Source organism: Equus caballus, chromosome 1 (assembly GCF_041296265.1).
Source record: "Equus caballus isolate H_3958 breed thoroughbred chromosome 1, TB-T2T, whole genome shotgun sequence".
In the NCBI taxonomy this organism is placed as follows: Eukaryota; Metazoa; Chordata; class Mammalia; order Perissodactyla; family Equidae; genus Equus; species Equus caballus.
The window spans coordinates 22,080,737-22,107,475 of record NC_091684.1 but is presented as its reverse complement, the minus strand read 5'-3'; the positions used below and the strand labels follow the sequence as shown (position 1 = coordinate 22,107,475).

General features: G+C 36.8%; 1 protein-coding gene across 45 annotated transcripts in view; it reads left to right on the top strand.

Annotated features, from left to right (window-relative positions):
- Positions 1-26,739, top strand: part of ADD3 (adducin 3) — a 186,070-nt gene that overhangs the window by 81,032 nt on the left and 78,299 nt on the right. For 9 of the 45 annotated variants that reach the window (XM_070221187.1, XM_070221037.1, XM_070221151.1 and 6 more), the window contains exon 2: positions 22,797-22,932. The exons of the other annotated variants lie outside the window; for them this stretch is intronic. The gene's annotated coding sequence lies outside the window, so the exon portion shown is untranslated. The remainder of the gene's footprint in view (positions 1-22,796; positions 22,933-26,739) is intronic. 45 annotated transcript variants of the gene reach the window in all.

The following is a 26,739-nucleotide window of genomic DNA, read 5'->3' as shown; positions in this document are numbered from 1 at the left end:
CTTTCAACTTTTCAAAAATGTTTCAGTAGTTTTAAATTTTAACAATGAGCATGAATCATTTTTATAAAATTAATAAAACTATTATTAGAAGATACGATATGTTCAGGGTTTTTTAATATATTGATTTACTCAGATATTCTCTGTAGTGTGTTTTTAGCCTCAAAGTTACACATTCTTCTGATTATTATGGGGCAAATTATAAAGTCAATATGACTTGTAGAGGAAGTCCCAATGTAGTAAGAGCTCAAAACCTTGCATGTGATGATCCTTTGCCAATAAGGAGCAAGCTTCAGTGCTGAACTATAAACCTCACACATGGGAACCATGTTCATTTAGAGATTGGGGGCCCTATTTTAAAATACATTCTTGGGCTATTATTGTATTCTCCAGGAGCCCATAGTCATATCCCTTCCCTTGGCTGTCTCCCTTCTTTCCATTTCCCCAGCCCTTCCTCGCCTTCCATAGATACCAGGTACCAATATACCATTTATGGTTCTGTTTTTTGTGTTTCGTTTTTTTCCTTTAAAAGTTGGCATATAACTCAAGTTTGAGAAATACTGCTTTGAGGAATTTCTGGCTATACGTGGGAGATGGAAGAATTTCTGTGCCTCCTTGTTTCCAAGAGGAAAGCATACATGAGTGCACTGATGTTAAAATAAGCAAAACCCAAAATACTATATTGGTTAGTTATTATTGTTTAACAGATCACTTTAAAACTTAACAGTTCAAGACAATGAACATTTCTTATTTCACAGTTTCTGTAGATCAGGAATCCAAGAGCAGCTTAGCTGGGTGGTTCTGGGTCAGGATCTTTCTTGAGGTTGCAGTCAAGCTGCTGGCAGGGGCTTCAGTCATCTCAAGGCTTGACTGGGGCTGGTGAATCTGCTTCCAAGCTCACACACTTTGTTATTGGCACACCTTAGTTCCTCATGAACTAGAGAGCCTCAGTTCCTTGCCACATGAGCCTTGCCACAGGGCTGTCGGAGTGTCCTTAAGACATGGTGGCTGGCTTCCCCCAGAACAAGTGGATGGCATGTGTGCGAGTTAGTGAGAGAGACGATCAAGATGGAAGCCACAGTCTTTCTAGAACCTAATATTGCAGACATACGATTACTTCTCTCATATGCTGTTGCTCCCACAGACCAATCATGATACAGTGTGAGAAAGGACTGCACAAGACGGTGGGTAACAGGAGAGTGGAGTCGTTGGGGACTATCTTAGAGGCTGCCTACCCAAATACCAATGCTATTTTTAGGTAAATTATTAGGAAAGTTAATTTTTTCAGATTTCCCACCTTTATCTTATAAAGAGATGTTAGACATTGCCAGCAATGCTTAATTGAGTGACGCTGCGTGAGAATTCACTCAGTGGAAAATGTGATGGGTCTTTTTTTTCAACCTAGTATAAAGATAACGTAAAACTTTTGCCAAGATTGAGAGGTGATTAATGGGCCAGCTTACCTGAAACATGATTGAACAAATTGACATTGGCAGGATCACACAGCACACATCCACGTTAACTAATTAGGATATGTAAACATGTACAGTAATTTTTGGTGATTTTCATCCATAATTAACAGTTAATTGCAAACTTAAGTATTAAGTATTGAAAGTAGATTGAGGGATGACAGGTTGAAGGCAAAGAGGTTATTAAAGTATTACAGAAGAGAGAGAATGTGTGTCTTAAGTAAATCAGTAGTCTCAGGGATGGAGAGGAAGAGGCTGGCCTGAGACGAAAAATGGTAAAATCAAAAGCGATTGGTTACTACCTAGATGTGGAAGGTGAAGGTCAAATTAAAGACAGTCCTAGGTTTCTGGCCTGGAGAAAGAAAACTGGGACAAAGATCTCTCTCTGTCTCTCTCTCTCTCTCTCTCTGTAGGAGAATGTGTGGGTAATGTGAGTTTGATTTTTTCAACATATGAAGATTGAGAGACTTGGACAGCAGTAGGAGATATAAAGTGAGGAGTTGGGCATATAGATCTGGAGCAAAAGTAAGAAATTTGACAGGAAATATAGATTTGTGAATTGAAAGGAGAAATGATATTTGAAGTTGCGGGAGGCAAATGAGATTGTACAAGCTGAATGTGCAGAGTGAGAGAAGTATGCCAAGGATGGAACTTTGTTGAATACCAAGGTATAAAATTATTCTTTTTATAGCCACAATCCAGACTAAGAAAATACCAGTGTAGGGATCCATTCTAATCCCAGCCCTGCTTGAGATTACATTGATTGAACTCCTGTGTAACTTTGCACAAATCACTTAAAATCTCTGAGCCTAAGTTTCCTCATCTATATAAAGTGAGGGGATTGGTTCAAATCAGTGATTTTCAAGCTTTTTTTCTGCTGGATTATGAGTAAGATAGGATGTTCACATGCATAGCACATTTCCACAGATGTGCTCAGAATTATGGGCAATTTCATTGCTCTTTCTCTGTCATAATAAGAAATGCAAGTAAATGAGAGTTATGTTACTATAAAGATAACTTTGGGTCTGCTCCATTTTATATATAATCATGCATTGCTTAACGACGGGAATATGTTCTGAGAAATGCATCGTTAGATGATTTCATCATTTTGCGAACATCATGGAGTGTACTGAAGGGAAAGAAAATTTGCCGCCCCATATAAAATGTGTCTCTTGAACATGAGGATTATTTTTAAGAAACAGAAGACTCAAATTTTTCTTGTTACTTCCTCCCTGTTGCCCGCAGCTGCAAAGGGCAAGGAATGACAGGTACCGCCAAGGCTACTTGGTTGTTGAAGCAATCAAAGTTTATTGATAAAGGGAAATAGAACAAGGAGCAGGGTTAAAGGGGAACAACAAATCGGTGCTTACAACATCCACACCACAATCAGCCGGGGAAGTCTCACTGTGGAAAGGACGCTTTGCCTCAGACCTGGACAATTGGCACTCCCACCTGCCATGCAAACTATTGGGACTTCCCTGGCTGATTGTGGTGTGGATGTTGTAAGAACCGATTTGTTGTTCCCCTTTATCCCTGCTCCTTGTTCTATTTCCCTTTATCAATAAACTTTGATTGCTTCAACAACCAAGTAGCTTTGTCAGTACCTGTCATTCCTTGCCCTTTGCGGCTGTGGGCAACACCCCTTACCTGCCTAAAAGAAGTCAGATAAAAAAATCTGTCTCAGGAAGAAAGTTATCACCTTAGCATGACATGAACTAGGTGGTAGACAGGGAGGAACCTAGAAAAGCCTCTTTGTTGAGCTCCCCTCTGTGTTCTTCTGTTTCTGTGTGGCCAAACACTTGTTTGCCAAACATTTGCTCCTTTTCACCTGCCTGTGAATCGCTTTCCTCCCTTTGAAGTCCTTGACTCGCCCTTCCCCCAGCATCTTTTGTATTTAGCTGAGGATGGTATTTAAAATGAGGGCTTCAGCCATTTTGGCAAGTTACACAATTTTCCTGGGTTTCTCTCATGTATATGTGTTATTAAATTTTTGTTTGGTTTTCTCCTGTTAATCTGTTTCATGTCAATTTAATTCTTAGACCAGCCAGAAAGAACCTAGAAGCATAAAGGAAAATTTCTTCCTCCTCCGTAGTACTTACACAAACCTAGATAGTATAGCCTATTACGCACCTAGGCTATGTGGTACTAATCTTATGGGACCATCGTTGTGTATGTGCTCCGTTGTTGACTGAAACATGGTTATGTGGCACCTGACTATATTTCAAAAAGCAAGTATTTTACAAACTTGAGTACTTAATCAGCAACAAGTAACTTGTGATAGATACCTCACAGCTGATAGACATGTACCAATGAAGCCATACCTAAAACTCCAATCTAGTTATATCACTTCCCTAACTCTGTTGGGGTCACAAACACCTCCAAGTCACTTGGGCAAGACCAACTTTGATAAACGTGCTCCCATGAACAAGCAGAATACTTTTGCACAAGTCAGACCTCCTGAACGCCTGGGCGCTTTGTCACCTCTGGCTGCCTTACTACCACTGCCTTCACTGCCTCCCTCTCAAGAAGATAGTACAGAAGGTTAGTTTAAAATAACTGTTGGAATTTCAATTAAAATAATGCTATTTTTAATTAGGAAATATTCTGGAATAATATGGAATGTGGGTTTTAGTTTAGTATTAGTATGCTAGTACAATATTAATAGTAATAATTTTACTCATAACTGAATTTTGTCTGATACTTTTTTCCATTAATTTTTTCACTTCTCAGACTCAGGAACCAAATCTAATTCTCCTGATAGTTACAAATAAGTACTTCTTCAACAATTCCCATCATCCAGTTATTTCATAAGAAAGCTTCCACTGCTGGTGAAAGAATTTGATTTTGTTCTTTGTCTAAAATTATACACATACCAAAGAAAATTTAAATCAGTTTTCATCTAAATTAGTTATTAAAACTTTGAGAAAAAAGTAGAGTGCGTATTTTTTTACTTCAGGGTTTTAATGGGTCACTTTTATTTTATTTTTCATGAATTATCTTGTATTTCAGCTTTTCTGCAAATTGCGTGCACTGGGCCAGTAATGATTAATCCTGGTTCAGTGGTCAAGAATGTTGATTTAAAAAACTTATTTCCAGGCTGTGGAGTAGCCTAGGGAGGACACAGTAATTTTGTTTGCATTTGAATTGCTTGCTGGAGACCTTGGTCTGTGTGGTTGTTGGGCCAGTCCAATTTTCAGTCAATCTGCCTGTAAAGACAGGTAGACTTCTTTTCCTGCCCTTCTTCCTTTCTCTCTTTTGTAGTTGTAACTTTACTTGAGGTTCTCTTAGCCTTTAAATCCAGATTAGTTGTGTTTTTCCTGAAATAATTTTAAGCATTAAAAAATAGGATTAATATATCTGTCAACCTTTTTTTGATATTTTAAAACTGTATAATAGAAGCTTTTCAAATCTGCACATGTATATTTTTGAGAGAATATTTCAGCTGTATCTGAATTAATGTTCCTAGAGAAAACTATAACATTATCATGTAAAGTAATTGATCACCTCTTCAGTTTTTCCTAACAACCCTATTTTTAAAGTACAGCTAGCTAGTCTTTTCTTACGACTTTCTACCTTTACTATGTAAGTTGCGTTTGAATGTTTCTAGATATTTCACTTGCCCATTGCTGTTACTCCATTTTTATGGTTAACTTACCCAGTTTGGCTTTTTTATTTCTATGTTTCAGCCAAGGATGAAAATCTCAGGATGAATGACATGGTAAAAAGAACATAGCATTCTTGGAGCAGGGCAAAAATTGTCACCATTGGAGCCACATTTTTCCGTTGAATAAGTTCTCCCAAGAGTAGATTGGGAAATTTTAAAAGCTACATTAATCCCTTGAAACTAAGATGCTATGTTCAAATTATCACATTGGGGTTCTAAATTCTTCAGTCAGTCAGTATTTTAATTCTTGGTGGTGCTAACAGGAGAGAAGATACAAAAATAAATCAGGAGTAGATCCTTTCCTCAAGGAATATCAAGTTGCTTGGGGAAGATATGTTGTGTACTCGAGTAAATACAGTATAAAGTACAAAGTGGTAAGAAGGTACAGATAAAGGGCTGTGATAGCTTAAAGGAAGAATTGATTGTTTTTGGTTTGGGAAGAATGAGAGAATTAGGGAAGATATTCTTATGAGTCTTTTATGATAAAATTTGTTAAACACTTAGTAGAAAAAGGAAACTTATGACTATATAATTGAGACTTTATAGTTTGAGTATATGCTATGGGAAACCTTATACAAGAATTTATCATTTTGTATTATTATGTCTTCTCGCCTATTAGACCACTGGCTCCTTCACAGTAAGAACCATATATTTTTATCTTTGTGTTTCCAGAACTTTATGCTTGATTGATGTTTATTATTTTTGAGAGTGAATCAACTAGGAGCCTAGAAATTTCCACACTGAGTCAGACAAGCATTTCGTATGTGTTCTACATTTTAGTCTAGTATAGATGCTGCACTCTATAACATGAGCTTCAAAACATTAAAACTCTTCACAGAACATACCTAGTCCATAAGTAACACTAATGAAATTTTTTGTGTGTGTGTGTGTGTGTGTATACATATATATAAGTTATTTTATTGAGGTCATATCAGCTTATAACATTGTATAAATTTCAGTTGTACGTGATTATATTTAGTTTCTGTGTAGACTGCATTGTGTTCACCACCAATGATCCAGTTTTATCTACTAATTAAATTTTTATTCTAGGGATAGCTAGTGATGTTATGGGGAAGGAAACAAATATACTCCTTCACAACACGTAATAATGTGTCAGAAGATTAGGTAATGGAGGCTTCAGATTTTTTCCCATGAAGTTAAAAAATAATGACCTTTTAATTCAAAATGGAAAACTGTTGTTATTTATACTTTGGAACTAAGTAACTTTACAGTCTTATCAAATGCTGTTTCTAAAAATGCTGTGCTGATAGTAAATATATGTATTTATATATAGTAAATATGCATAGTCACGCCTCAAAATAGATTGCTGTATGTATTTGGCAAGGTTTGGATTTTGACTGCAGTCTTAACCAGTGGAGTCTTACTGTAAAGCACTCCCTGGCCTGAAAGCATCGATTCAGGGCACAGGAAGGTAGCTGTTTGCTTTCTTTGAGTACTTTTCCCTGCACACATAGCTTGAAATAGAGTACTGATGATACCTCCACCAGGACTTTGTTCCTGATGGTGAAACAATAGATTGTTTTAGGGTCCTTCATTGCTATTTAGCATTTTTGAACTATTATATCAAGAATTTGTATAACTTTTTTTTTTTAAAGATTTTATTTTTTTCCTTTTTCTCTCCAAAGCCCCTCAGTACATAGTTGTATATTCTTCATTGTGGGTCCTTCTGGTTGTGGCATGTGGGATGCCGCCTCAGCGTGGTTTGATAAGCAGTGCCATGTCTGCGCCCAGGATTCGGACCAACGAAACACTGGGCCGCCTGCAGTGGAGTGCGCGAACTTAACCACTCGGCCACAGGGCCAGCCCCGAATTTGTATAACTTTTATCAATTTATATAATTCTGGAGACAGGGAGGATCAAAAGCTTTGAAGACCATGAAATCCCATCTAAAGTGAAATTTTTATATAATGTACGTAAATGTATAGGTTAATTGGAAAGCAGTAGTTATAAGAGTATATGATTCAAATCCAGCTACTTACTGTTGTGACTTTGGGGAAGTTGCTAAATCTTTCTAGGCTTTGTTTTCCTCATCTACAAGACAGAGATAATAGTTGCCTCTTTAAGTTAGTGGTAAGCCTTAAATAAAATATACAGTAGTCCCCCCTTATCTGTGATTTGCTTTCTACTACTTCAGTTACCTATGGTTAACTGCGGTCTGAAAATAATAAATGTAAAATTCCAGAAATAAACAGTTTATAAATTTTAAATTGTGCCCTGTTCTGAGTAGCGTGATGAAATCTTGAGCCATCCCGTTCCATCCCACTTGGGATGTGAATCATCCTTTTGTCCAGCATATCAACACTGTATCCACTGATCTGCCATTAGTCGTTTAGTAGCCCTCTCAGGAATCTGCAACTATTGCAGTATCACAATGCTTGTGTTCAAGTAACCCTTATTTTACTTACTATGGCCCCAAAGTGCAAGAGTAGTGATGCCGGCAATTTGGATATGCCAAAGAGAATCTGTAAAGTGCTGCTTTTAAATGGAAAGATAATAGTTCTTCACTTAATAAGGGAAGAAAAACAATCATATGCTGAGGTCTCTAAGATCTACGGTAACTTTTATTGCAGTGTATTGTTATAATTGTTCAATTTTATTATTAGTTATCGTTGTCAATCTCTTACTGTACCTAATTTATAAATTAAACTTTACCATAGATAGGTATGTTTAGGAAAAAACATAGTATTTATAGAGTTTGGTACTATCCGTGGTTTCAGGCACCCACTGGAGGTCTTAGAATGTATTCCGGGTGGGTAAGGGGGGGGACTACTGCACATGTAAGTCACTTAGCATGGTGCCTTGTACATAATAAGTGCTCAAAAACAGAATTGCTAATGTAGCATTATAAAATGCTGATTTGAAATTGAAAAAGAGTAAAACCTGAAATACTGTAATAATCCAGGATAATTTATCCCTTTTTTCATTTGTTTTATGGAGTTTGTATTGAAGCAGCTGTGAGATCCAGTGTGGTTCTGAAATAATACAGTAAGCCATGAGGTTTGTCCATAGGTCACAAGTGCTGACTATTGAGAGGAAGTATTTGTCTTTGTAAAAACAATGGAATGAAATTTTCACCAGGTTACTTGGTGATGTGTGTTTTAAGGGTCATGCTTTGCTAGCATACCCTGAATAATAAGGAGCGCTAGTTCAAAGTAGTTAAATATATGTTATTCATTATTCTTTAATATTTACATTTAGGGCAGTTGTAAGAGTCCTTCTATTGATAGATCGTTTATATCTTTAAAACTTATATATAAGGGCAGTCCCTGTGGCCCAGTGATTAAGATCTCATGCTCCACTTCTGCAGCCCAGGGTTTTGCCGGTTCGGATCCTGGGCACAGACATGGCACTGCTCATCAAGCCGTGCTGAGGTGGCGTCCTACATAGCACAACCAGAGGCACTCACAACTAGAATATACAACTATGTACTGGGGGGCTTTGGGGAGAAGAAGAAGAAGAAAGAAGATTGGCAACAGATGTTAGCTCAGGTGGCAATCTTTGAAAAAAAAAATAAATAACTTACAATATAAAAAGTAGATTTACCAAATTAACGCACTTTTATCAGCCGTATGGGTAATATTGGGCTTAGATAGTTTTGTGTAATGCACTTATAGTTGGAGGACTTGGATTCTGTTACATGACCTTGGGAAAGTCACTTGGCTAACTCAGCCTCAGTTTGCTCATCTATAAATGCACACTATAATGCAGAATTGTCATTACATAGAAATGTCATAATGGTCAAGTGAGTTCTAGTGGTTCTTAAGCAGGGATGCATTAGAATCACATGCTAGCATTTTATAAGTATATGTGTCTGGATCCCATTCCTGGTCTTCTCAATCAGAATCTCAGATGTTTGAGGCCTAGATAATTTTTATGTGGATCCATGGTTAAGAACCCTTTTTCAAATGAAAATTTGTGCAAATTTTGTAACATCTTGTAATATTTATTCTTCTTTGAATCTTAAATGAGTATTTTGGGGCCAACGAAGAGACACTTCTCATGTTACTTTATCATGGTCTTTGAGGAAAATAAGAAAAACAACCATAGGAAAAAGACTTAGTTGCAGAACAAAAAGTGAGTGAGATAGCTTCTTAGAAGCAGAAATGAAAAAAGAATTTAAATCCAGTGATTTCTCGCCAAAAAAATGTATCATGTGATTTCCAATTAAAGAACATCTTGGGGTATCTTGGGGTGGTAAGGTAAAAATGAGTATATTTTAAAATCATAACCAACTAATGAGAACTACCAGCCCATTTGAAACAAACATGTTGCAAAAAGATTTACCTAAGTATGATGTTTATAGACATAGTATTAAAAAGATTTACCTGTGAAATATATCCTATCTCAAGCCATAGTATATTGCTCTCAAAAATGTGTTTATATGATATGGAAAATGGATCCTCTCATATATCAGCAGGAGTATATATTGGTATATCCTCTTTGGAGGGCAATTTGGCACTATCAAATTAATATTGCCCTAGAAATTAACCCTCACATGTATGGTCAGTTGATTTTTGACAAGCGTGTGAACACTATTCAATAGGGAAAGGAAAATCTTTTTCAACAAATTATACTGGGAAAACTGTCCTTATACGAAAGAATGAAGTAAACCCTTATAACATGTACAGAGATTAACTCAAAATGAATCGAAGACCTAAACTAAGAGCTAAAACTGTTTAACTCTCAGGAGAAAACATAGGGTAAAACATTCATGACACTGGATTTAGTGATATGACACCAAACGCACAGGCGGCAAAAGGAAAACAGATAAATTGGACTTCATCAAAATTAAAAACTTTTGTATGTTTCACACTATCGGAAGTTTGAAATCTTTGCAAATTATATATCTGATAAAGGGTTAGTAGCCAGAATATATAAAGAACTTTAACAACTTAACAACAAGAGAGACAATCCAATTCAAAAATGGATAAAAATGAGATGTGAATAGACATTTCTCCAAAGAAGGTTTAAAATTGGCCAATAAACACATGAAAAGATGCTCAGCATCATTAGTCATTAGGGAAGATCAAATCAAAACCTTGAGATACTTCATGCCCCTTAGGATGACTGTTATCAAAAATGATAAAGGTGTTGGTGAGGATGTAGAGAAATTAGAAATTGCTGGTGGGAATGTAAAATGGCACAGCTGCTGTCGGAAACAGTTTGGCAGTTCCTCAACAAGTTAAACATAGAATTACCATGTGATTCAGTAATTCCACTTCTAGGTATACACTCAAAAGAATTTAAAACAAGACTCAGATACTTGTACACCAATGCTCACAGCAGCAGTATTCACAATAGACAAAGGATGGAAGCAACCGGAATGTCCATTGACAGAAAAATGGATAAACAAAATGTGATATATACATAGAATGGAATATTACTCAACCTTTAAAAGGAATGAAATTTTGATACATACTACAACATAGATGAACCTTGAAAACATTATGCTAAGAGAAGTAAGCCAGATATAGAAGGACAAATATTGTACAATTCTATATGAGGTACCTAGAATAGGCGAATTCAGAGACAGAAAGTAATAGAGGTTACCAGGGACTGGAGGGAGTAGGGCATAGGAGTTATAATTTAATGTGTATAGAGTTTCTATTTAGGATGATGAAAAGGTTCTGGAAATCACTAGTAGTGATAGTTGCACATAGTTTTACATTCAACATTGTGAATGTACTTAATGTCGCTGAATTGTACTCTTAAGTGGTTAAAATGATTTTACCACAATAAAAATTACTATTTCATATAATCTGATGATCCTGCTTCTGGGAATTTATTTTACAGATAGACTAACAAATATGTGCAAAGAAGTATATACAAAGATAATCAATGCATCATTATAAAAGAAAAAGATTAGGAAAAATCTGAATGCCTGTTATAGAGAATTTTAAAAATAATATCCATAAAATGGGATACTGTGCAACCATTTAAAAATAGGTGGGTCTTTATATTCTGAAATAGAATAGACTCTAAGATATATCATTAAGTGGAACAAAGCAAGCTGTAGAAAGTGTGCATTCTATAATTTTTGTGAAAATGGGCAAGAGGAGATAGAATCACAAGAAAGTGGCAAAAGTAACTTCTTCTAGAAAGTGGTTCAAAGTTGGGACAAAGACTATAACTTCATGTGTAGACTCCTTCGTGTAGTTTAACTGTTTTTGTACCTTTGAATTTTTTACCATGTGCTGATATTACTTATTTTATAAGTAAATTGAAAAAAAGTTTAAAATATGCAAACAATATGCTTTTTTGGGGGGGTGAGGAAGATTGGCCTCGAGCCAACATCTGTGCCAGTCTTCCTCTATCTTGTGTATGGGATGCTGCCACATCATGGCTTGATGAGCAGTGTGTAGATCCACCCCCGAGAACCGAACCTGTGAACCCCAGCTGCCAAAGTGGAGCGTGTGAACCCAACCACTATGCCACTGGGCTGGCCCCAACAATGTGCTTTTATGGAGGAATATGTTATGTGACTTCTTTATCAGCCTGGAAAATGAGTAAGAGGTAGGACCACCTCCCTCTTGAGGAAAACACCAAAGAACTGCTGCTCATAAGATGTCTGCTTCGTTCTAATGGTCTGTGCTACCAAATGTTTAGGGTAAAACGTTAGCTTCCTTAGGCAAGTTAAAGTGTAGACCCCTCTTGTGCATGAATATACCCTGTTATTTTGACAAATAACTTACATTAAAAACATCAATAAGTGAGGGGCCGGCCCAGTGGCGCAGTGGTTAAGCTCGCATGTTCCGCTTCTCGGTGGCCTGGGGTTCACCAGTTCGGATACCTGGTGCGGACGTGGCACCGCTTGGCATGCCATGCTGTGGTAGGCGTCCCACATATAAAGTAGAGGAAGATGGGCACGGATGTTAGCTCAGGGCCAGGCCTCCTCAGCAAAAAGAGGATTGGCAGCAGTTAGCTCAGGGCTAATCTTCCTCAAAAACAAAATAAAACAAAACAAAAACATCAATAAGTGAAATGAATAGTTTTCTCTTTAAGTTTATAAACCATTTCAAAGGTTATATATATGTTTGATAGTAAAGAAAGTGACAGTGATACAGATGAAAGGTATTGCGTTAGGGTCCTCCAGAGAAACAGAACCGATGGATTATCTATCTATCTAACTATCTTTCAAGGAGATTTACTATGAGGAATTGGCTCATGGGATTATGGATGCTGAGAATTCCCATGATCTGCCATCTGCAAGCTGGGGACCCAGGAAAACTGGTGGTGTAATTTAGTCTAAATCTGAAGTCCTGAGAACCTTGGGAGCCAAAGATGTAAATCCCACTCCGAGGGCAGGGGATGAAATGAGATGACTGCTCAAACAGTAAGGCGGAAAAAAAAACCCAAAACGAATTCTTCCTTCCTCTATGTTTTGTTCTATTCATGCCTTCAAAGGACTGGATGATGCCCATCCACATTGGGGACAGCAATCTACTTTACTGAGTCTGCCGATTCAAATGCTAATCACATCCAGAAGCATCCTCACAGACACACCCAGAAATAACGTTTAATCTAGGCACTCTGTGGCTCATCAAGTTGACCCACAAAATTAACTGTTACAGGCACTAAGGCCCTTTCAGAGACAAAGTTGCTGGAGAAGTTGGAGTAGAAAAGAGAAATTTCCTTGGAGCTTAAAGTGTTCTTCAAATATAGTGTAACAACCATATTGTAAGGAAGTATGGAATATTCTGTTGAGTTAGTAAATAATAATGAGGCCTTCAGGAATCTATTCTGAGGCGGGAAAAATACCTGGTTTAGAAAATGAAAGAAGCACATGAGAGTAACTATGCAAACACAATAGGAAAGATAGAGCTTTTACTTTTGTTGGTGAGCAAATACAGCTTCCCAGTAGTACAGTAAATACAATCCAGATGGCTGAAAGCAAAAGATCATAGCAGAAAGGGGAAAAATAAAGTCAACAATTTACCACAGTGATCTTTCTACATTTTCACTTTCACTGTAGTAATAGAAAGGATGCTCTTAGATTCACTTTGAAGTAGGTGAATTTAAATAATGCCAGTTTCTGCTTGGGCTTAGTGCGAGTGTTTCTTTTTTGTGGCAAATTATAATGGGATATGAAATAACTTTTTGCTTTTCCATGGGCATTACTGGATGTATCATCTTTTTGGTTATTACTATTAGAAACTATCTGTCAGGATTCTATAAGGTCACTGTTGGGTATTTAGATAGATTTTATGTCGGTGTTTCTAGTAATACTCTATTAGAATCTAGTGCATGTGTTCTAATACCTGACTATTCTTTTTCTATGTATAAACTTAAAGTTTACATCATAAGATGTACTTGAATTATTCATTTGTTTTTATAGCCTGCTTTTTTTGGTTTTGTTTTGTTCTTGGCTTAAAAAAAAAACACTTAGTAATTGGAAGCTTCATTGACCATCAGCAGTCTAATCTTTACTGGGAACTTAATAGAACCACTGATTCCTTTTCTTTGAGCATTATTGTTTTCATTGATCATAGAAGTAAGAGTGGGTGAGATCCCCCTGGAACAGAAATTTTAAATTCTAATTTATACACTGGTGATGAGACTGTTAAGTTCAACTTTCATGGAAGGCAGTTTGTCGATATTTCTCAGAGGTTAAATGTGCCTACCCCTTGACCCATCAATTACATTTCTAGGTATTTACCTTAAATTTTACTTCCAAAAAATGTGCAAGGTTGTATTTACAGGGTTGTTTGTTATAGCAGAGTTGGGTATGATAAAAAAAAAAACAACCCTGAAAATGGGGGATGACTGTGATATAATCATACACTGCCACCATTGAAGAATGACATCCTTCTATGTATACTGAATTAAATGTTCATTATATACTTGCTAATTTAAAAAAACTAAGGTGTAAAACAATATACATTATGAGTTTTTTTTTAAGTGTGAGTGAGAAATTTTCAAATTTTCAAAGTCTTTATAAATATTTGCAATGTTAATAACTTGTTATTTTTCCTTGAATTTTGTAAATCTAAGAAAAACCCAAATTTAAACTTTCTGTTTATATATGCTGAGAAAATGTGTGAAAGAATACCTGACAAACTGTGATTAAAATTTCCTTTGGGGAATGGTATGTAAATATGAGTATGTATTACTCTTATAATAATGTATTTTCAAAAATTGAGAGTGTAGTATAAAGATTAAGAACTGTAACATTTAGTCATAAAATATTTTAGGGCTATCAGTTAATGGTAATGTTATTTGTGTGTAATGGATGGAACACTGGGTTTAGAGTTAAAAGTCCTAGGTTCATATGCTGGAACTACCCCCCAACTAGCCCCAAGACCTTGGAAGAAAGCAATTTTTAGGAGCCAGTTTTCTCATTCTTAAATGAAACCCATGTAAAGTGTTTAGCATCTAGTAAGTGTCCAATAATGTTATCATAATGCTCAAATCTTCCTTGATGGACATGATGTCAAACTAGAAAAAGTACCAGAAGGACAAGAAACAGGAATAAGCTATGATGATAAAACATCCACGCAGAGCCAGCCCTGATAGCATAGTGGTTAAAAGTTCGATGCACTCTGCTTCAGTGTCCTGAGTTTGGTTCCCAGGCGAGGAACCACACCCTTTCTCTGTCAGTAGCCATGCTGTGATGGCAGCTCACATAGAACCATTAGAAGTGCTTAAAACCAGAGTATACAACTATGTACTGGGGCTTTGGGGAGACAAAAAGGAGGGAGATTGGCAGTAGGTGTTAGTTGAGGGTGAATCTTTCCCAGGGGGGAAAAAAAATCCAGGCCAGATGTGTTCACAATATTTGATTGAACTGCTTAACTTCTTGCCCAGGTGTTTTGAATTATTTTGGCATTCTGTGGATGTAGAAAATAGTAAATTAATATCGTTACATAGACCACTCAGCTGCTTATCACTATTATCCTTAATTTCAGAAATACTGCATAAAGTACTTATTGAACACTACTTTGCTTTAAAATATAGTCATGCACTGCATAATGATGTTTTGGTCAACAGTAGTCCCATAAGATTGATACTATATAGCCTAGGTGAGTAGTAGGCTGTACCATCTAGGTTTGTGTAAGCACACACTCTGTGATGTAGGCAATGATGAAATTGCCTAATGACACGTTTCTCAGACCATATCCCTGTCATTAAGTGACACATGACCGTGTATTTTGGGTTAAATGCTGAGTACAGTGTTTCATATTTGGCAGGGTCAATCAGAAATCTGGGTTGCCCCCAGGTGTCCATCAGTGGACAAATGGATAAGCAAAATGTGAAATATGTATTCAATGGAAATATTATTCAGCCTTTAAAAGGAAAGAAATTCTGACATCTGCTGCAACATGGATGAAGCTTGAGGACATTATGCTAAGTGAAATAAGTCAGTCACAAAAAGACAAATACTGTATGATTCCACTTACATGAGATTCTACAATTTTGATTACTCTAAGTGACAGAAAGTAGAATGGTGGTTGCCAGGGGCTGGGGGAGGGCAAATGAGAAGTTATTGTTTAATAGGTCTAGAGTTTCAGTTTTACAAGATGAAAAGAGCTATGGAGATGGATGGTGGTGAAACATTATGAATTTATTTAATACCAGTGAACTGTACACTTAAAAGTAGTTAAGATGGTGAATTTTATATGTCTTTTATCACAGTCAAACAAAATTGAAAAAAATGGGTTGCCAAATTTCACAATGTAAGTTATTAGGGTAATTGTATTATCTAAGGTTCAAAGTCTTTATAAATATTTGCAATGTTAATAACTTGTTATTTTTCCTTGAATTTTGTAAATCTAAGAAAAACCCAAATTTAAAAAACTGATAAGCTAAAAGTTTTAAGTGACTGAAGTATGGCAGCTCGCCTGTCTAAGAATAAAGAGGCAGGCATCAGAAGACTTGAATTCCAGTCCTAATTCCATCATTTACTGACTGTGTCATTGATGCGTTTTAGTCTGTGTAATGGAGCCATAATTTTACAGAGTTGTTTTGAGCATAAAATGAAACAATAGAAATGAAAGTGTATTGTAAACTAGAAGTCACTATGCATGTAGGAGCTCACTTCGTCTTTTTTCTAATCTAGCCTTTCTTTGCATAGTATGTTTTATTAGATGACATAAAAGCCCGTCATGGGGGCCGGCCCCATGGCCGAGTGGTTAAGTTCACGCACTCTGCTTCATCGGCCCAGGGTTTCACTAATTCAACTCCTGGGCGCGAACACGGCACCACTCGTCAGGCCATGCTGAGGCGACATCCCACAGGCCACAACTAACTAGAAGGACTCACAACTAAAAATACGCAACTATGTACCAGGGGGCTTTGGGAGAAAAAGGAAAAATAAAATCTTAAAAAAAAGCAAAAGCAAGTCCATCATGCCAATTTTATGAATGGAATGAAATAGTAATGGTAAAATGGAACACTTCTTGTAAATCCATGCTAACCACCATGAAATCTTTTGGCCTAGCTAAACATGCAGACTAATATAGTGCCTATGATAGCATATATGAGCTTATGACCTGAAGACTGTTGAATTGCAAACAGATTTTTCTAAGTTAATAAAGACATTAATCCAAAATCATATCACAGTTCCAGTTGTTCTTAATGAGATGACCAGCTGTGTAACTATCTCCCTCCCTCAGTTCCAAGGTTTAGCCTTGGAGGGGAAGCCTTAATCCTTGAGCTGACATAGTTCACAAAGAGTTCTGATGAGCCTCAAATATATGTAATTTAGTTCCATGAATAAACTGCATACCAGAGTTACTCACTTCCATTTTGTATTTGCAGACTGTTCGTTCCTGGATTGAATGGTATATTTTCTAATCACTTTGTTCCTTTAATGATCAATTTTAGGCCTGTACAGTAATATTTATAAAAAGCAGGAAAGTGCAAGTGAGAACCAGCAAGGATTAAAAAAATTAGCCTTGATCTTGTTTTATATTGGGAATTAAAATTATTTTGAAGGTGACAGCCCAGCTAAAGTTGAGGGTTTTTTCCCCCATCACAAACAATAATAGACATACTTTTTAGAACTAGGAGAATACCTTTCCTTGTGCTTTCAGAAGAAATGGAATATTTTGCAAAATAATTCCAGGATTTGGAGTAGAAAGTGAAAAATTAACTTTGTGGTTTAGAGTGTTAATTTGCTCTGACCAAGAGTTATCAGAAGGGAATGGGAGATGGACAAATCAGAGTTTTCGTCTAGTCAAGACTGAGTTGATTGATAGAAGTATTGAATTTGGAACCACTAGCATAAATTTAAAATCCCAGATGCCTACATCCAGCCCCTATTGAGTGAAACTTGATGAAGTTAGTTTATAGCCCACCTTCCCTCAGAAGTACACTCACCATGCATCTAGAGCAAATAGGGAACTCTCTCAATTGATCTTATGCAGCCCCCAAAGGGACTATTTGGACAGTGGCTGTGTTAGGGGGAGGATGACATTATAATTAGATTATTTTGGTTCTTTCCAGACCCATGTCTTTATTAGAAAGTTGTTTGGATTCCTGTGGTCAGTGGTATAAGGAAACACTAGGTTATTAACAGTTTCCAATGATTTCCTCAAGAGTTCCTTTGCTTGCAAAATCTTTTGATGGCTTTGTTGATAAGGGGTGGGGTAAGGGTAGTGACTCAGTGACATAGATTCTTAGGAAATCTGTGATACTCGCATGTTCTTCCCTCACACCCCCAATTCTCCCCTTCTATGCCCCATTCCACCTCACACTTCTCTAACTGGATACTATGTGGCAGTTAACTTTTCTCTGTATTGAATATATTGCAGGGCTGTTACGTATCCAAAAATAACTGCTGGTAATTTTCCCTAATAGTTGCTTTGGAAAATTCTCCTTCCTTTGAAAAGATGCAGGGAAACATTTTTACTTAACCAGGAGGTGTTTTTGCTTTTCACCACTAGGTCTTTTTTCACTCTGTTCATAGATTAGAGACAGATGTCTTAAACTTGCAAAATATTGTTATTTTTTAATTGTGGACTATACTTTTACCAAGCACATTTTTGGGACATACTATTGGAACATGCTTAAAGCATTTAGGATATTCACTTTGAAGAGAAAAGATGCATACTAAAAACTTATTATGGTGGATATTACAACACATGATATAGATACTGAGAAATACTTGTGACTCATCTGTGAGATGAAAATAATCAGGAAGAGATCAGTGACATGCCTGAAAGATTTGGCCATAAAATCTGATGGCAGAAGGTTTTGGATCTGGTGAACTGGAAGAGCACAAGGGTTTGTAAACTAGGGAATGGCAAACTTTCTAGATGCAACTTTTAAGATAGCATCAAGTATATTATCTAGAAGATCTGTGCAGGTCCAGAATGGGAACTCTTTAGAATTTTGTAAATCAACTTTTAACTGTTTTTGATGAAGAAGATTGGCCCTGAGCCGACATGCGTTGCCAGTCTTCCTATTTTTGCTTGAGGAAGATTGTCCCTGAGCTAACATCTGTGCCAGTCTTCCTCTGCAGCATGGCTTAATGAGCAGTGCGTAGGTCTGTGCTGGGGAGCCAAACCTGCGAATCCCGGACCGCTGAAGCAGAGCATGCGAACTCAACCACTATGCCACTGGGCTGACCCCTCAACCTTTAATTTTTAATGAGATATTTAAATGCAGGGAATGCCCTTTCATGGGGAAAAATTTAATTGTTCTGTTTTGCTCTTACCAGCTGATTTAAGTTGCTTTTTAAATAAACTGATATAGAAATATAGAATTTAAAGGGACTATATTTTCCTTTATAAAGGACTTTAATTTTGCTTGTTTTTGGCTTTTGTTCCCTTTAATTCTACAACATAACTAATAATACCTACCTTCAGATTGGGGCGTCTCCTAATGATTTTGCTGGTTTTCTTCTCATTGAGAACCAAAGCATCTTGATTTTGGATTATTTGATTTTTCCCAAACGTATACTTGAAGTAATGGCACCTAACGCCTTCTTGCTAATTTGAGCTCCAGTGTGACTTTTTGGACCTAAGATTTAAAAAGTAATACAATAAGCAGAATTTTTTTCCCAAAGATTTTATTTTATTTTTTTCCTTTTTCTCCCCAAAGCCCCCCGGTACATAGTTGTGTATTCTTCGTTGTGGGTCCTTCTAGTTGTGGCATGTGGGACGCTGCCTCAGCGTGGTTTGATGAGCAGTGCCATGTCCGCGCCCAGGATTCGAACCAACGAAACACTGGGCTGCCTGCAGCAGAGCGCGCAAACTTAACCACTCCGCCACGGGGCCAGCCCCAGTAAGCAGAATTTTTTAAAACAAACTTGTGCTATGATTATCGTATTATAGAAGCACCCCTATATGCTTCATTTGCTGACACATGACTTTTCTCTTCCCACTTTGTGTATTCCAAATGCCCAAGCAGGAGGCAGAAATGGCACGCTTGATAATCTCCTCTGCAGGGATGATATTTTGACTAGGGCAAGGGATGGGGTAGGTGCCATTGGGGCTTGTAAGTAGATCTCACCTTCCCACTGAGAAAATGGTCTTGTACCCCAAGTGAGCCTTCTTACTTTGGATTAGTAGGCTTGGGAGAGCATGGAGGAATCTATTTCTAGGGATTCTTTATTTTTATCCTCCCTTTCTTCAGAGACCCAAAGTTGAGAACCAGTGTCTCATTCACTAATACTCGAATATGACTGTTCTTTGGAATCATCTAGGAACCTTAAAAAAATACCGATGTCTGAGTCTTCAAGATTCTGATTTAAATGGTATGAGGTACCTGGGTATTGGGATTTTTTTAAGCTCCTAATATGATTCTGTTTTGCAGTAAAGTTTGAAAACCACTACTCTCGTCAGTAAAACAAAACTAGGCAAAGCTGTTTTTAAAATATATCCTTTGCAATTGTGAATAATGTAAGCTCCTTCAGGACAGGAAGCTTGTTCTCTACTATGTCCCCAACATGTAAACTGGTATCTAGTACATGGTAGACACTCAGAGAATACTTTTTGTTGAATGAACGAATGTGCTTGTTAAGAGTCAATATAGTTTATTTAAAGAATAAACCATTCAAGCATCAATTCTTTGAAATAATCTAGACTATAAGAACTAGTGATAAGTTAGTGATGAGACATGGATCCTTTTTGGGTGTATGTGGAAGAAAAACTGAAACTAGATATTCATGAAAAATATATATCGATAAAAATCCTTTCAAGAATATAAAGTGCAAATATGTTCTTATCATTCCCCTTAAGTGTATCTTCACTTGAGATAACCCACTGGGACAGAATGATTATCCCACTGAGGCTAATTCCTACCATGAAACATTTCCTTGACTTAGTTATTTTCTCTTCTGTCTTGAAAAAGATTTTTCTGCTTGCTGTATGCATGGACTTTGCTTTTTCCTTTGTATGGGGGGGGGTGCGGTGTGTGTGTGTTTTAAATAAAGGCAGTGCTCTGTCTCCTTCCTTCAGGAAACACCTTTTTTCTGTGTGATGCAGTCAGTTTTTGTCATTTCCACTCATGTGAACTAAGAAGTCATCCTTTTCCTGTGAAAAGGAAATTTCCCAGCTGTTCATAAATTGTGGAGCCTGCTGTGGGAGAGGGCAAAATCTCGGAAAGAGTTGTTTCTCTCTCTTCCATGTGTCCTTTTATTGCTTTTTCCGTACAGCTGATCTTTTCATTTCTAATGTATATTGACAAGATGGTGACTTTCTGTTTGAGAGTTAGCTCTGTTTTTGTGTATCAGACCCATGGTGATAGTACTTTGTGAGGACTGTGGCAACACTGCTGTGCTTTCCTTCGATTGATTTAAAAGGTAAGCTAGGAAAATCGAGAGATTGAAAGGGTACTATTGTGAAAGTAATTCTATAGTGTTTTCTTGGTTAGAATGCTCACCACTTCCTCTCTTCTCTAAACACACCCATTTGAGCATATCACTATTTTCTTTGTTTTGAGCCTCTCTTATTTATGTATGTAGAACTACCCTTTGGAAGCTGTTGATTCACCTGAGCGCCTCTAATCAGTGTCTAAGTGTCAAGCTTCAGTATCAAAAACCCATTCTAAAGTGCAGCTATAGGAAGGATCTGCCACACTACTGTTAAATTATCATTGGTCCCAAATATACCATTGCTTTTGCTCATGGTGCTCCTAGTGCTTAGAACACTCTCTGCTTTTTGCTTGGCTCTTATCCTTTTAAGTTATAATTTATAAATCATTTCTAAGTCACATATTAGCTCCATTATGAAATGCTCCCTTTCTACCTCCATTGCCTTGGGCCTGGGTTAGGTGGCTTGGTTGTGAGCTCACATACTATCCTGCAAAGTATATAAAAGGAAATTCTATTTTTTTAGTTACATTTTGGTGCCATGGAAACAACTTTCAGAAATGGGAAACTAAAGATCATCCATACAAGTATGAATTCCTTAAGAGCCAAGGCTGGTTTTGTCATTCTTGCTACAACCTGTTTCTTCTGAAGAGTACAACCAACACAGGTTTTTTATTTGGGGACATTAAGATTAAAGGTTATTCTCTGGACTCTCAAAAATACTTGTCATCCATAGGCTTACTGACACTTCAAGGCTCTTTGAATATGGGTGTATTATAAAGGCCTGGTCAAAGGGTTAGTTTGTGCTGGAAATGTGAAGTGAAGGGAATAAAATTGGGGCTTGGGAACATTTATATTTTTTAGATAGTTACTTCCTGTTCGGTTAAGGATAGTCCTGTAACTTTGCTGTTAGCTGAGGAGATAGTCCTGTAAGCTTGACAGATCACAGCTGTATCCTATACTTTGTGTGAAAATGTATTTGCTTTTCCTCTTGTTCATTTAATTTTCCTAATTTCCTAATATATTAAAGTTTATTTCAGTGTTTCATGGAGCAAGATGTTGGCTATTTGCCCAGATGAGAATATGAACAATGGTTAAATACAGGTTATAGGCAGAGAGTGAATTAAATGTCGGGTATGTGGGCTGCAAAAACTGAATGACAAGGAGAAACCCCCTCTGAATAAATTTTTAAAAGAAGGTCCCAAGAACATTTGGACGTTTTAAACTAGTGCTATAATTGAAGCAGTTCTGTTTCTTTTATAAACCACACAGTTCCTTTACAAAGAAACAAATATGTGCTCTGTAGTCGAACTGTTCTAGCATTTTATTCTCTCTCAAAGCTTTAGAACAACCTCAGGGTGTTGTTGCTTTCATCTTACCATCCTAAACATCTTTAACTGCCACTGGAACAATATTAATTACCCGAGCTCCTTCTTTCCTGGGGATTTTATACTCGGATGTCTGTTTAAGTCTAATATACTAGTAGGTTGCTCATATCAGCTCAAATTCATTTCTTGACATTGGACAGATAGCTTGGAAATGTTTTTCAGTATCTCATCTCAGTTGAGGTGGAATGTTTCATTGATGATACAGAGAAATGACAATTAACATGTTCCGTAGGAGAGAGGATTCCAACGTAAGCATTTTTTCCTGAGCGGCAACTTTAGCTTTGATAGAATGGAAAGGGTACTGGCCTGAAGTCAGGAGATAAGTATTCTATGTGACCTTAGGTAGTGGCCTTAGGCACCTCTGAATTCTCACAAGTGAAGAGAATTTGACTATATAACCTTTAAGGTTCTTTCAGCTGTATTTGACATTCACAGAGCCTGAACTCTCTGCTAGGACAAAATACAGTTGTGTCTCTCACTATATTAGTGTCCATTATTTCCAGAGACTCACTATACAATATGAAAGGTGAAAAGAAGGTAAGCCAGCTGAGCTGTTTGATTTAGAAGGATGAAGCCACAGTGTTCCAGATGGCGAGCCTCCTCCAGCAGAGCCACAAACTACAGCCAAAGTAGATGCAGGTAATGCTATGGCCTCCTGATAGTGTAAGTAGTAGACAGAGGCTTATGGATTGACTTATTCAATGACACTCACATTGTATTTTTCTTTGACTGCTAGTTGGTCTTGGGGAAGCCTAAGTGAGAGGATTGACCAGAGTCAAGCCTTCCTTTGGGAACATAGAACAAGAGCATCTTCAAAAAGTATTTTTGTAAGGGGTGAAGCAAATTGGTACTGTACTTCACACAAGGTAAACTCTTCCTAGAGTTCACGTGAATGCTGAAATAGCAGGTGAAATCCAGGTGCTTGTAGAGGAATGAGGAATATCCATTTGCATGGAGACCTACCATAACAAATGGACTGGCTAATGAAGGATTAACTATTTGCTTTTTCTTTTGTGTTGCTTTGTTGTCTTTATCTGCATAGTATAATCATCCATGTAAATTTTTAGTCTGAGATACATTCTTCAGTAGACTCATCATAAAGTGTTAGCATTGTATGAAATCTTCAAGGGCATCTAGTTCAGTGCCCTCATTTGCAGTTGGAGAAATGAAAGCCTAGAGTGAGTGAGTAACTTGGTCAAAATCATGCTGTGACTTAGAATCAGAGTTAGAACTTGAAGTAGAACCCAGTTCTGCTTACTCCTGGATTTTTACTATTGAGAATACAAACCTATCCTTTATATATTTGAAAGTATGAAGTGTACCCACAAAAATTTTCAAAGTGATAAGCAATTTTAGTAAGTTAGCAAATAAGACTAAATCTTCCTTTTGTTTTTTCTAGGAATCCTCCCCCCAAGACTTTGCTCTTCAGTAACATCAGAAAGTAGCATTCTCCCAACAGATAGATTTCTATATCACACCATCAGATTCTTGTACTGTGAGCTAAAACAGTGTTAGGCAAAAGTAGGATAACATGAATGTAAAGTTTCTGTACAGTAAAAATCCGGAAAATTATCTTATGACAGGGCAAGGTTGTATAACACTGAAATGTGTTGGTTTTGAACAGAGATTTCAGGATCTTAACCCAGCAGAGAGAATGTGATAAAAGAAAAAAAAGAATTCCTGATTATTTGCTGTGCATTAGTGATTACATGCAGTTTTTTGTTTTCATTTTACATAATTATTTAGTTTTGAACAATGTCTTAACTTTTTTAATGACTATGAGGCCTAATTTATATTTAAATGTTTTGTGAACATGTTAGGAATGTTTCTAATCACTGAAAACTGGTATCAGGTTCTGAAGATGGGAGAAGCTGTTGAATACATTCAAACAATGGAATGTAATAATACTATAATATTGCTGTTGGCCACAATGATTGAACATTGTGAGAATTTCACATTGTACTGTACATTGCAATCCATTCCTTGTATTGTTAATGTGGAGAAGTGGTGTATGTAGTATGCTGATTTCAGACATGAATTTTCTTAATTTATTATCCCTCCATGCTGAGTAACTAAAATTATATGGATTACTTTGTTCTTATTTTTATAGGAAATATACAATTTAACATGTAAGAGAGCTTGAATTACTTTTTATAAGAGTTTAGATTAGGAAAATACTTTGGTTTTGTGAGAAAGAGGATTTAAGACTGTTTCTGGAGAGCTAATCTAACCAACAGAAAAGATGGCATCAAGTTATAAGCTCTTGCTACAGAAAGAGGGGAAGCTTTTCTCTCTATATTAAATTATCTTAATTTTAATGTTTTTAGATAAACCTTTAAATATACGTACCTATAGAAATAAACATACCTATAGAAGAGTGTGCAAATCATAAGGTACAGCTTGATAAATATGTACCAAGTGAACACTCTGTGTAGCCCCACCTAGATCATGAAGTGGAACGCGGGAAACACCCTGATGCGTCTTCTCAGGCATTGCTGCCTCCCCACAAGGTAGCCACAATCCTGACACATCATAGGTTAGTGTTGCCTGCTTCTGAGTTTTTTATAAATGGAATCGTTCAATACCTACTATTCTCTATCTGGCTTCTTTTGCTTAACATTTTTTCTGTGAAATTCATCCATGTTGTTTCATCTGCAATAGTTCATTCTCATTTATTGTGTGTATTCCATTTTATGAACATACAATAATCTGTCCATTTTGTTGATGGACATTCAGATTATTTCTGGTTTGAGGCTATTGAAAAGAATTCTTCCATGAACATCTTTGTGTATGTTTTTGGTGTTCGTATGTATGTCTTTCTGTTGGGTGTATTCCTGGGAGAGGAGTAGCTAGATTACAGGGCACGTGTGTGTCCAGCTTTTGTAGATAATGCCAAACAGTTTTCCAAAATATTTGTACTAATTGACACAAGGACTCATAGTGTTTAAGAGTTCCAGATGTTCCACGTCCTTGCCAAAACTTGATATTAACAGTTTTTTGTTTTTGTTTTCGTTTTAACTATACTGGTGGGTAGATAGCAGTATCTCAGTGTGGTTTTAATTTGTATTCCCCTGATGACTGATGGTGATGGGCACTGCTTCATGTATTTATTGGTCGTTTGGATATTCCCTTTTGTGAAGTGCCTGTTCAGATCTTTTACTAATAGGCAAAATTAAGTGACTTTTTAAAAAATTGTTTGGGGTCCTTTTAAAAATATATTCTAGGGCCTGGCCTGGTGGTGCAGCAGTTAAGTTCGCACGTTCCTCTTTGGTGGCCTGGGGTTTGCTGGTTTGGATCCTGGGTGTGGACCTACATACCGCTTGTCAAGCCACGCTGTAGCAGGCATCCCACATATAAAAAGTAGAGGAAGATGGGCACGGATGTTAGCTCAGGGCCAATCTTCCTCAGGGGGAGAAAAAATAAAGAGGGGGATTGGTGGATGTTAGCTCAGGGCTAATCTTCCACAAAAAATGAAAATAAAAATATATTCTGGATATCTTTTATCGGATTAAAGTTTTATCAGTCTAAAGTTAATAGCTCACTCTCTTCTGAACAATGCAAGGATCTTAAAACACTGTAACTTATTTTCTATTCCCATCTTATATTATTGACCAGGATTTTAGTTCCGCCTTGTTTTACACCCCCTACAATTGTTATTGCTATTATTGTTTCATTTAGTGTTTTAAAAATTACTCACTTGTTTACCACTTTCTTAACTCACTCTTCTGTCTCAATTCTTCCTTCCAGTTTTAATTTCTTTCTGAATTTCATCCTTTGAATGTTCCTTTAATGAGTTTGTAGAACTTTTTAGTGAGACATGTTTTATTTTACTTACTCTTGAAAGATAGTTTTGTTTGATATACAATTCTAAGCTGACAGTTTGAAGATAACTGCACTTTGAAAAAAGTCATATGTCTTATGACTTTTATTTTTTGTTTTGATGTCTACTGCAAATCTAATTGTCAGAGACGAATCACTTATAAAGAATTGGACAGCTCTGGAAAATTTCTAGTCACGATGGCCTCAAATATGCCCTCTCCCCCATTCCTTCTATTTCCTCTTTAGGAACTGGAGTATGTTAGACTTCTTTACTTTCCATGTCTCTTAGCCTCTCTTACGTGTTGCATTTCTTTCTCTCTCTCTGTTTCATTCTGGCTAGTTTCTTCAAATCTATATTCCAATTTATTCTCTTTCCACTGGGTCCAGTCTACTGTTTAATTCATTCGTTAAGTTTTTTCAACTATTGTATTGAGTAGTTTTTCAAATTTATTGGTCTTTCTTCATAACATCTTGTTTCTCATGCTTCCAATTCTATCTTTAAGGATCTTGAACATTGTAAAAATACTTATTTTATATTCTATTTCTCAGTATTCCATTGTCTGCAGTTCTTAGGGGGAGGTGTCAAATTCTACTCTCTGTTGTTTCTCCCGACTTTTGTTTAATGTG